The 11897-nt window shown below is 38.0% G+C and overlaps 1 non-coding gene across 1 annotated transcript; it reads right to left on the reverse strand.

Moving 5' to 3' along the window:
- Positions 1 to 1618: 1618 nt before the first annotated feature.
- LOC127133486 (small nucleolar RNA R71) lies at positions 1619 to 1725 on the reverse strand. Its single transcript, XR_007807457.1, has one exon. It is a non-coding gene; the product is annotated as a small nucleolar RNA R71 (small nucleolar RNA).
- Positions 1726 to 11897: the final 10172 nt, after the last annotated feature.

Raw genomic sequence — 11897 nt, forward strand, 5'->3', positions numbered from 1 at the left:
GTTTCCTACACTGGGGAACTACTACAATTTATTTAATTTAGCTTAAGCAATTTATTCGAAGAAGTAGAATCCTACCGACCTGTGGAGGACTGCTCAAGTACTTCAAGAGTCGGCATATTCTATTAATCCAATTTCCAGGTTTTTATTCAATTACTATTGTTATTGTTTTATTATTATTATAATAATGTTTGCTTTACTGTTGATCTGTTTATGTTCGTATGTGTTTGTGTTATTTAACATGTCCGGCTAAATTATCGGTATCGGTATGTAAACAATTTAATCAGACGAGATTTAATAATAATCGGTGTAAACCTATTTTCCTTAAACAATCTTTTTGGCTGTGGTTTTTAATTTAAATTGAATTAACTTTATCACAAGAGTGAGAAGCTATTTAATACGATTTCGCCACGAGAGTGGGAAATTAACTAAGGTGAGAACCGACAATCGCGAGAGCGTGAGGGTCAAACTAGATAGTAAAAACTAGGCATTGATTTTAAAAACAGCGAGAGTACTTTAAAAGCAATTAGAACTTATTTATTTTCAAAAAGTATTTTTAACTTCAAATGGGACAGCGAGAGCGTACATTCTGACATAAAGGTATATTCCGAATCAACAATCACGAGAGTGTGAGATAAAGCCTTTTAAATAAATATTTTCTATAGAAAGATATTTGGTGCTTAAATTATACACCGGTGACTTATCGAATCCCTGACGATTAATGCGTTGCATACTGATATCCTCCTATTTATATTTTCTTAAGACTTAACTTCCCTTATATTCAATTTTCTTCAACCAAACTTCTAAAAATCATTCCCTTAGCTAAACATAGTAACGTCGGTAGCATTAGTTTGACCATCGGTCCTTGTGGGTTCGATATCTTTTAAAACTAAAACGACTAGACCGTGCACTTGCTGTCAAGTACCCGATAGACTATATTCTATAAACAGTCACGAGACGTTTCAAGTTTTTGGCGCCGTTGTCGGGGACCTGATTTAGTCAAATAGTGTGATTCTAGCGTTGCATAATATACACCAAGGTAAAAACTAATCTCCTTTCCCTTATTTCCCCCGATTGTATGCCAAGTACTCGCTTGCAAGGCGACAACTTAGCACCACCAATCACAAAATTAGAGCATTTCTTATATTTAAGACGCCGAATACTAGAGTACCAACGAAGGTACAATATTCCGGATATCTTCTTTCCTACTGTGGAACCAGTTAAAGAACCAACCATGGCTGCAGTAGATCCACAAAATCGTCCTCTTAAGTTCTATGCTACTCCGTCCCAACAAGAACCTCATAGCAGCATTGCTGCCCCTGTTATCAATCGAAACAATTTCGAGCTGAAACCCTCATTATTATCAGCCATCCAACAACATCAATTTTCTGGAAATCCTATAGACGACCCTAATGAACATTTGACCAAGTTTGTGCAGTAGGCAGACATTGTGAAGGCGAATGGTGTATCTCAAGATGCGATAAGACTACGCCTCTTTCCTTTCTTTCTAAGAGACATAGCTTGGGCTTGGTTGCAATCCTTGCCATCTAACTCAGTTACAACATGGGAAGAACTGAAGAACGTTTTCTTATCCCGATATTTTCCGCCAAGCAAAACTGCTATGCTGAGAGCTCAAATCAACGGATTTCGACAAAAGGATGTAGAATCTCTCTACGACGCATGTGAGAGATACAAAGACATGATGAGGATATGTCCATATCATGGTCTCGAAGACTGGGTGATCATTCACACATTTTACAATGGGATTTTGTATAACACAAGACTGACAGTAGACGCTGCCGCGGGCGGTGCACTTATGGACAAGCCATACAACGAAACCTATCAACTCATTGAAAACATGGCCCAAAACCATTGCCAATGGGGAGGTGAAAGAACTCCAGTAGAAAAGTACCAAACAAAAAGTGGAATATACAAAATCAGTAGCCTTGACCACGTCCATGCAAAGGTAAATTCCCTTGTTCAAAAGTTAGACAACTCGACCATACCACCCGCAACCATCGTGGCTGCCGTGACTCCAAACTGTGAGTTATGTGGAACTCCTGGACACACTACACCAGAATGTCAGATATTGGCAGGAGTCCCAACCGATCAAGTAAATTACGCACAAGGAAACCCTTATTCGAATACATACAACCCAGGTTGGAAAAACCATCCTAACTTTTCGTATAAGAATAACAACGCCCTGTATGCACCTGGCCAAGCACCCGCTGTTCCGCCTGGATATCAAAAGCCAGCTAATAATGCTCCTAACATGCCTAGGAAGTCCAACCTTGAACTAATGATGAAAAGCTTCATACCTACCCAAGCTTAGACAAACAAAGACTTCTTAAACCAAAACATACATACTAGTGAGCAACTTAAACAATTAGCGAGCAAAGTAGACGCCTTAGCCACCCACAACAAAATGCTTGAAACACAGATTTCACAAGTGGCTCAACAACAAGCATCTACTGCCGCTCCCGCTGGCATATTTCCTGGACAAACGCAACCTAATCCAAAAGGCCATGCAAATGCCATTATATTGAGGAGTGGAAAAGAACTAGACGGGCCTGTAGATCCAAGACTCCAAAATCCAGCCATGTACCAGAAACCAGACAAAACAACAACTGAGAAGTTAAGTGAACCAAAGGAGAAGGAAGATAATACCCGAGAGGCCGAAGAGAAAGAAAAACCTTATGTGCCTCCACCACCTTATAAACCACCCATTCCGTATCCTCAAAGACTCGCAAATTCTACAACTACAGGGCAATTTAGGAAATTTGTTGAACTTCCGAAGCAACTAAACTTTATAATTCCCTTTACAGAAGCTATCATACAAATGCACTCATATGCCAAATTTCTTAAAGAGATCTTGTCCAATAAGAAAAAGATCGAGGATAATGAAACAGTTACACTTACCGCTGAGTGCAGCGCAATAATCCAAAATAAATTGCCTCCCAAACTAAAAGACCCAGGTAGTTTCTCCATACCTTGTGTCATTGGAAAGATCTTCATAGACAAAGCTCTATACGACCTAGGAGCCAACATTAGTATAATGCCCTTAACCATCTGTAAAAGGCTCAACATGGGAGAACTAAGACCAACCAAGATGTATGTTCAACTAGTTGGCCGCTCAATCAAATATCTTGTCGGTATACTAGAGAATGTCCCCGTACCTGTAGGACAATTCTACATTCTTACAAACATCATAATCATGGACATCAAAGAAGATGCCAGTACACCTATTATATTAGGAAGGCTATTCTTAGCCACTGCCGGAGCTATAATAGATGTGAAAAGAGGTAAGCTAACATTCGAAGTTGGAGAAGAAAAGGTTGAATTCATCTTGACATAATTCTTACAAGTGCCAGCTATAGACGTCACCTGTTATCTACTTGATGTCATAGACGAGTGCGTAAGAGAGATGGAGATGCAAGAAACCACATATTCTGATATAATGAAAATCCAAATCCCTCCAATCTTTGAAGATGATAATTGGCGTGAACCATACCAAAATAACAGTCTAAGCGAATGCTTAGCACTTACACCCAACCACATGCCATGCCCGAAGAAACCAGACTTGGAATTAAAAACACTACTAAAGAACCTAAGATACGAATTCCTAGACTCCGAACTCAAAAGACCAGTCATAGTCAACGCTGACTTGAGACAAATAGAAACTAAAAAGTTACTAGATGTCTTAAGAAAATATCCAACCGCGTTAGGCTACAACATCGCCGACCTAAAAGGAATAAATCCTTCTATCTGTATGCATCACATTATGCTAGAGGAAGATTATGAAACCTCTAGAGAACACCAGAGAAGGATCAACCCAATCTTAAGTATTGTAGTCAAGGATGAAGTAAAGAAGTTATTAGATGCTGGAATCATATACCCGATCTCCGATAGTCAATGGGTTATCCCCGTTCATGTAGTACCCAAGAAAGGGGGTGTCATAGTTGTTAAGAACGAGAAGGGCGAATCTATAGCACAAAGAGTTGTGACCGGAAGTAGAATGTGCATCGATTATAGAAAACTAAACAAAGCCACTCGAAAGGATCATTTTCCTCTGCCTTTCATTGATCAAATGCTTGAACGATTGGCTAAGCATTCCCACTTCTGCTATCTAGACGGTTATTCAGGATTCTTTCAAATTCCTATCCATCCGGACGACCAAGAGTAGACAACCTTCACATGCCCTTATGGTACATTCGCTTACCAACAAATTCCATTTGGACTATGCAACGCTCCCGCAACATTCCAACGATGCATGATGTCAATCTTCGCTGACTTTATACACGACATTATGGAAGTCTTTATGGACGACTTTTCTGTTTGTGGGTAGAGCTTCGAAGGATGTCTATCAAACCTTGAAATGGTACTTGAAAGATGCGTAAAGGTGAATCTCATCTTGAACTGGGAGAAATGCTATTTCATGGTCCAACAAGGAATCATGTTAGTGTAAGACCCTAATTTTTCCCCTAAGATCCCTCATGGCATCATAACATTGCATTTCATAGCCTCAAGGATCATCGAGCATCTTGGTTCCCTTTGCCTTTGGGTGGGACTCCTTGTGAGTGGTTTGAGATCACCAAGCATGCTTGAATTGTATATCATTTGCTTTTCTCATTTTTGTTTACTAACCAAAAGCACAAAAATATGTCACTAACATCTTTTGTTTGTAGCTTGAGCAATCACAAGATCAAAAGCTTCAAGGAGGTCATTGGTACAAAGACATGGCCAAGAGGAGATGAAAGCGAACATGGTAATGGTTCCCAAAGTTATCATCCATCAAATATGTCTCCCTAGTATCTCAATTCATCATTTTTGATCAAAGCAAGTCAAAGGATTTGAGGTTGGTTCTTCAGAGAAACCCTAATTCATATGTGCATCACAATCCCTTGCTCATGAAGCAACCCATGGTCAAAGACAATAAAGGGATGTTCTTTAATTCATAATTTCATGCATATTTGAACTTATTTGAGTGTCCTCAATCATCAATTCATCAAGGCATGAGTCATCGACTTGAGAAGTTGATCAGTCAATTCATCTGACTATTTTGAAATGCACTGGGACCTAACTTTTTATGTGTTGGTCAAATGGAGATGATTCCAAAATAAAAATGTTCTTAAGGACAATATGAACAACTTTCAAGTTCATCAAAAATTTATTTGAAGCTTGGAAAACCATCTGCCATTCCAAAACATTATAGGTCATTTTGAATGAAACCCTAAATTTTGGGTCAACTTCCCAAGAACATAACTCACTCATTTTTTATGATTTTGAGGTGGGATCAAATGCATTGGAAATCATAAGATGTCTACTTCAAATTTTATGTTGAACAAAATTTCAAAATCTCAAATAAAATACATGTGATAATGCAATACATTATAGGTCCCTTTTGACCAAAGGCATTAAAAGTAAACTAATTCCAACTTCAAGTGCCCATAACGCTTTCATCAAAAATCCAAATGATGCAAAATGTAAGTCTATTCTGATTGTCTTGGAAAGATCTACAACTTTGATGTTGGAGGTTTTTCCATTTGAAGCTTGCATCATCAAAACAGAAGGGCTTGAAAGTTGGCCAATTTTAGAAACATTGCCTTGACATGTTTTGCACATCATCCTTCAAGTTCAAATTTCACTAATTTCCAAGGCCCAAATGAAGTTTTGATCAACATAACAAATGATCCTCATGCAAAAAGCTTTCCAACCATTACCCATAAGGCTATGTGTCACTTTTGGATATGCCATTTTCAAAAGCATGAACATATTGGTGCATTTTTGGAAATCAATTAAAATTGCATTGCATGAGCTCAACATACATCATCTGCATGTCCATTCTCATTCTATTTGGCATCAGCTTGCAAATCAAAGTGGAATTGGGCCCTCCATGCACCTGTACAAGCCCATGCATGGAGGCCTTTCCCATTCATGCAACACCTTGATCATGCATTTCAGCCATGCTTTTGCTATAAATACAATGCTCATGCCTCTCATTTCAGCAACCTGAAGGCGCCTGAAACTCTGTTGAATTGAATCCACACCCTCACACCAAAGGAACTCTCTCTTTTCTCCAAAAGTTTTAGATCTAGAATTCAGTTTCCTCGACTGTTTTCTTTGATCTAAAAGTTCCTAAACCTCTTCACCTTGATCCATTGGACTTCTGTTTTGATAAAGCAAGCAAGGTTTCGTGCTCAATTCACCAGAACTCAAGCTTGTACTCCAACTGGTAATTTCCTCAATTCTCTTCATCCATGGACCTTTTTTCTTGGATCTAATGTTGGCTGAAGTCCTCTCAATAGAGGCATTTGATTTGTGCTTTCAATTTTGCAAAAACATGAAGTTCATGATGAACACCATCATACTTCCAACTCTGATTTCTCCATTTATAGGGATCTAGGGTGGAAGTGCATGGTATAGGAGTGATGTACATCACTTCCTCTTTCGATTGATATATAGATCGCCTCATTTGGTGGCCATTTGCGTTTCTGCATTTTTTTTGAACATGGCCGGAATCTGAGAAGCTCACCGGAGAAGATGAAGTTTCCGGTGGCTTCATCGTGTCCAGTTTGAATCTGGACCGCTTAATCTGATTTCCAGATGCAATCTCCACTGTCCAATGTTATGACTATTTTTAATGTTGTGTGTTACGCATTGACCTGGACTCATGGTGAGCGCGCGCCTCTGTACCATTTGATGTGCCACGTCAATTAATGAGCTTCATCTAACGCTCCGTGTTTTTCCACATTTTTTATTTTCTGATTTCATTTTCTTTTATTATTTTTAATTCCATTTCATTTCCAAAATTCATATCTCCTTCATTATTGGTCCAAAAAATATGGGACCAATTGCATTATTTCCCAAATAAATGCTAGTTTCTATTCCTGATTTTTAATATTTTTTGTGAATTTTCTCTTTTCTGGTTATTTTTAATTCATTTTAAATAGTTTTTGATATTCAAAAAATACAAAAATATTTTCCTAACCTATTTGAATGATGATGGATCTATGAAAAATATTCTCATCAATTTTTGAATTGATTTGAGATTTATTTGAGATTTTATTTCAATTAGGTTATTTTTATTCATTTTTAATTGATTAAAAATAGTTTCTGACTTTTAAAAATGCTGAAATTTTTTGTCAAACTTTGTTTGGCCTTGTTGAACTTAGGATAAATCACTTGGACCTTTCAAGGTTGATTTGAAGTGATTTTGAAGTTTGACATTTCCATTTTATTTTAATTCAAGTTTATAAAATGCCAAAAATATTTTATTCTTTTCTTGACTTCCAATCTTCATCTCACTTCTGTTTTTGATTGTTTGACCTTGACTTTCAATGTTATTGGTCAACATATAAGGATTGGTACATGATATTCCATATAATGCATTTTATTTTGTCATTTCCATTTTCTCTTATCCACCTTCTCCTTCTTCTTCTTCTACTTCTTTTTTCTTTTTGATCAATGAGTTGAAGGTCGATAAGTTAGCATTGATTAAGGAGATTTAACATTCCTTGACTCAAATCTAATTCATCTTGGTCAATTGATCAAGTGAATGGCTTTGCATTAAGGATATGTTGTCTTCTAAATCATGCAAATGGCTTAAACCAATACAAGATCACTTACTTCCTTTTTTTGGCATGGCAAGTTGTTGGGACTTGGTTCACTAATCAAGACTCCTAACCTGTGTTTGTTGTCTACATTATTATTGACCGGCCTCAGATAGTTGTGACTTCTACATAAGTCCAATTAGGATTGCTTAACATAGCGCTAAATTTTGCCTTATGGCATACTAACCATTAACCACTAACAACTAACTTTTACTTTATGCAATTTACTTTTTATGCAATTTACAATTCTTGCACATATTATTCATTTGCTTTTTCCTTTGCTCATTGGAGCACATGTTTATGTTAATTCCATTTGCCTTTTTCCCACTTGGGTTTATAATTGTGTATATATCTTTTGTGATTGTGTTTGTCTGTTTGTTGTAAACCACATACCAAGAATTGGACAATATGGACTTAGAATTTAGGACCTTACCTAAGCAAATGGAATTTGAAGAGCAAATAGGCATTGGGCCTTTAGAATGCTATAAAAGTCAAAGAGCAACTAGGCATTGGGCCTTTAGAATGCTATAAAAGTCAAAGAGCAACTAGGCATTGGGCCTTTAGAGTGCTATAAAAATTGAAGAGAACTTTGAAAGGACCATATTCTAAACTCCCTCTTGTCCATTCTTTGTTTGTTTATAGAGCTTTTTGATGTGTGTTTTATTGTGCTAGGGGACTCCAACCTTGAGTAATTTTGAGGAACCATTACCATGAGCATCCAAAATGAAAGATACAAAAGCCATTGAAGGATTCCTAGAAGCATGATCTGCTTGATTGATTGCTTGAAATATTTGCTTGTGATTGCTTATTCCAAAGGATGGGAGCTACTTGGATCATCAATATGATCTTAAGAGAGGAACTCCTAGTGTGGTTCATTTTCTTATCCCTCACCTTTTTGTTTCACTTAGGACTTAGCCATTCTTCTTCTTCTCTCCACTCTAACCCAGCCAAAACGTTTTGTGCAAACATTTCATTTGTTTTCAACATTAGAAACCTAAGCCTTATGCTTTTGATTTTCAAACCTCCTTTTCATAACACTTATTTTGAATTGAATCTCTAAGTCAACTTTGACCATTTTTGTACATACTTCTAATTGGTAAATATAACCCATTCAAATTTCTTGTGGTTCCAATGACCACTTCTTAATCAAAAATTTTCCATAACCTTTAGCTATTAGGTTTGAGTTATCTTTGTGGTAGATGTAATACTCACCTTTGTCCTTAGTGATGGACAATGAGCCTTCCATGCTTATTATAGGGTTAACCCCTCACTAGCATGTTGAAGCTATCCTCTCATGGTGGACTTGTGGTTTTAGGTTGAGTTTTCTCCCTTTGATAACAAAAGACCTTTAAGGCTTTTGGACCAATCAATTCACCCATTTGTTTTGAGATTTTTACCCCGAACTACGAGGTTTTGATCCTAATCTTTTTATAAGATGGTACGTAGGCAATGGGTTAATCCATTCAAACACAAAATGTAAATAAACTTGTATACTCTTTTCTCATCCCTTCAATCATGTTTGCACAAAATAAACTTTCACAAAATACCAACCTTACAACAAATATGAAAAGGGCTCCCTAGGAGTACCTAGGATGTTTTGGGTGCCTAACACCTTCCCATTGCATAACTAACCCCCTTACCCAGATCTCTGTTTCTTTTACTAGTTTTTGTTAAAACTTTTAGGTTTTTGTTCGCTTTCTAACCATTCCATTGGATAAATAGAAGTGCGGCGGCAACTCGACTTTGTATGGTTTACCTTGGATTTAGTCAATATCTCTAATGGTAACGAATACCCCGCTACAGAAAAGTGGCGACTCTGCTGGGGAAATATTTGCCTAGTGGGTTTTGCCTACTTTTCATTTTTGTTGTATTGTGTTGTATATTTGTTTTGTGACATATTTTTGTGCAATTTGGGATTACTGTATTGTATGTAATGATTGAATTGCTTGAATATTAATTCCTTGTATGCTTGGTGATCTTTGTGAGATGAGTTTTATACCCGAACTCGAGTGCACTTAGGATAGGAGAATGGCATAGTCTTGTTGACTTGTGTGGAGTTATTCCTTAGCAAGTTGACTTGCAAGTCCATTCACTTGGTGGAGGTCATGTTGGGATCAATAATGTCACACAAGTAAGTTGTGGTTAGACATTACTCTTTCCAATATAGACCTTAGAAGCCAAGGACCTTAGTTTACCAAGCACATCTTGGCCTATTTTTAGGATGTAGTGCGAAAGTCGTTCAAGTGTAAGATTTGACGCGATTGTTACGCGATACTACACTCATAAGAGTCTCTCTTGAGAATATTTTTGGAATACGAGTATTCGTTTCTCCGATAATATCCGAAAGATGGGATGATGACTATGGGAACCTCTTGTAGAACATGTTTGGCAAGTTTAAACCCTAATACATTCCCTTTGGGAGGTTCTTAACCAAGACTCCATGCTCATGACTTGCAACAAATCCTTGATTCATGGTTGATCCGTTCGTGTATCCTTAATATCAATGGAACTTGGGTGTTGATAAGGCGTAAACCATAATCCACCAAAATGGATGATTGATATTAAGGATAACATGATCCATCCCCTGACCTTTGTTTGGCGTGCTTTGCTTGATCCTTGAGTGTGATTGTTGCATTCATGCATTCATGCACCCATTTGCATCCATATCATCAAAATAATAAGAAAATTTTCAAGGAACTTAAGGGGTTTATTTGCAAAATTTCCAGACAATGGAAAGACAGAGAAGGAATACAAAGAAGTACAGCTTCAGACAACCAAATCTGAAAGAGTTAAGGAATCTGACATCCTATGTACTAGATCCCTTGGGTTTCAAGGCTCGTTTTGGGAAGCTTCTTCCTCTTCTGACTACTCAGGTAGATGAAGGATTTATGAGTGTATTAGTGCAGTTTTATGATCCCCTGTACCGTTGTTTCACTTTTCCGGATTTTCAGCTTTTGCCTACCCTTGAGGAGTATGCTTATCTTGTGGGGATACCTATTCTGGATCAGGTGCCGTTCAGTGGCTTGGAGAATGTCCCTACTTATCAAGAGATAGCAGACATGTTGCACATAGATGAATCTCTGATTGGTGCTCATATGACTACCAAAGGTGGAATTCAAGGTCTCCCTTCTGAGTTCCTCATTGCTCAAGCTACTATGTACGGGAAGGCCATGAGTGAGGATGCCTTTGAAGCCTTATTTGTGCTTCTCATCTATGGATTGGTTTTATTCCCCAACATCGACAAGTTTGTGGATGTGAACGCTATTAGGATCTTCTCTGCTCTTAATCCCGTTCCTACTCTGTTGGGTGATACTTATTTCTCTTTGCATATGAGGAATGCAAAGGGTGGTGGCGCTATTGTGTGCTGTTTGCCTCTGTTATATAAGTGGTTTATTTCTCACTTACCTCAGACGGTCGCTTTTAAGGAGAACAAGGGATGTCTACGGTGGTCCATGAGACTTATGTCTCTCACTAATGATGATAAATCTTGGTACAACCGCGTGTATGATGGTGTGCAGATTATCGAATCTTGTGGTGAATTCTCCAATGTACCTCTTCTTGGTACATGTGGTGGGATTAACTACAACCCTATTTTGGCACATCGTCAGCTTGGGTTCCCCCTAAAGGATAAACCTAATAACATTCTATTAGAGGGTGTGTTCTTTCAGGAGGGTAAAGATCCCCAAGGCTTGAAAGCTAGGATGGTTCGCGCTTGGCACAAGATTCATAAGAATGGAAGGAAGGAGTTGGGTCCTAAGAATTGCATCGCTTTGGAGCCTTATACTGCTTGAGTGAGGAAGAGAGCGTCTGAGTATCTCATGCCTTACGAGTATCCAAGACCTACACCTATGATTATGGCTGGGCCTTCAACCCTCCCTAATCAAGGAGTAGAGGAGTTGAGAGACGAAGACCGTTCACGTGCTTGGATCCGTGAACGTGAAGAGTTGCTTCAGCAGATCAAGGAGAAGGATGCTCTGATAGAATTTCTTGAGCATCAAGTTATTGATGACCCCAATGATGCATGGAATTCTTTACTTCCTCAGTCCTCCAAGTTTTGGAAGAGGAAGTACGATCGACTCGCCAAAGAGAAGGCAGATATGGAGGCAGCTTATGAAGAGGAGGTGAAGAGGCTTTGTGCATCTTATCTTCCTGTGTCCTGAGCATTAGATGATTGTTTCTAGGGATCCATAGGATGATTATTTTCCTTTCCTCTTGTACATGATTGACATTGATGTACTTCTTTCCCTGATATTATTTTATGAGATATTTCTATATGCGATAAATGCTTAA

Source organism: Lathyrus oleraceus, chromosome 3 (assembly GCF_024323335.1).
Source record: "Lathyrus oleraceus cultivar Zhongwan6 chromosome 3, CAAS_Psat_ZW6_1.0, whole genome shotgun sequence".
NCBI classification, from domain to species: Eukaryota; Viridiplantae; Streptophyta; class Magnoliopsida; order Fabales; family Fabaceae; genus Lathyrus; species Lathyrus oleraceus.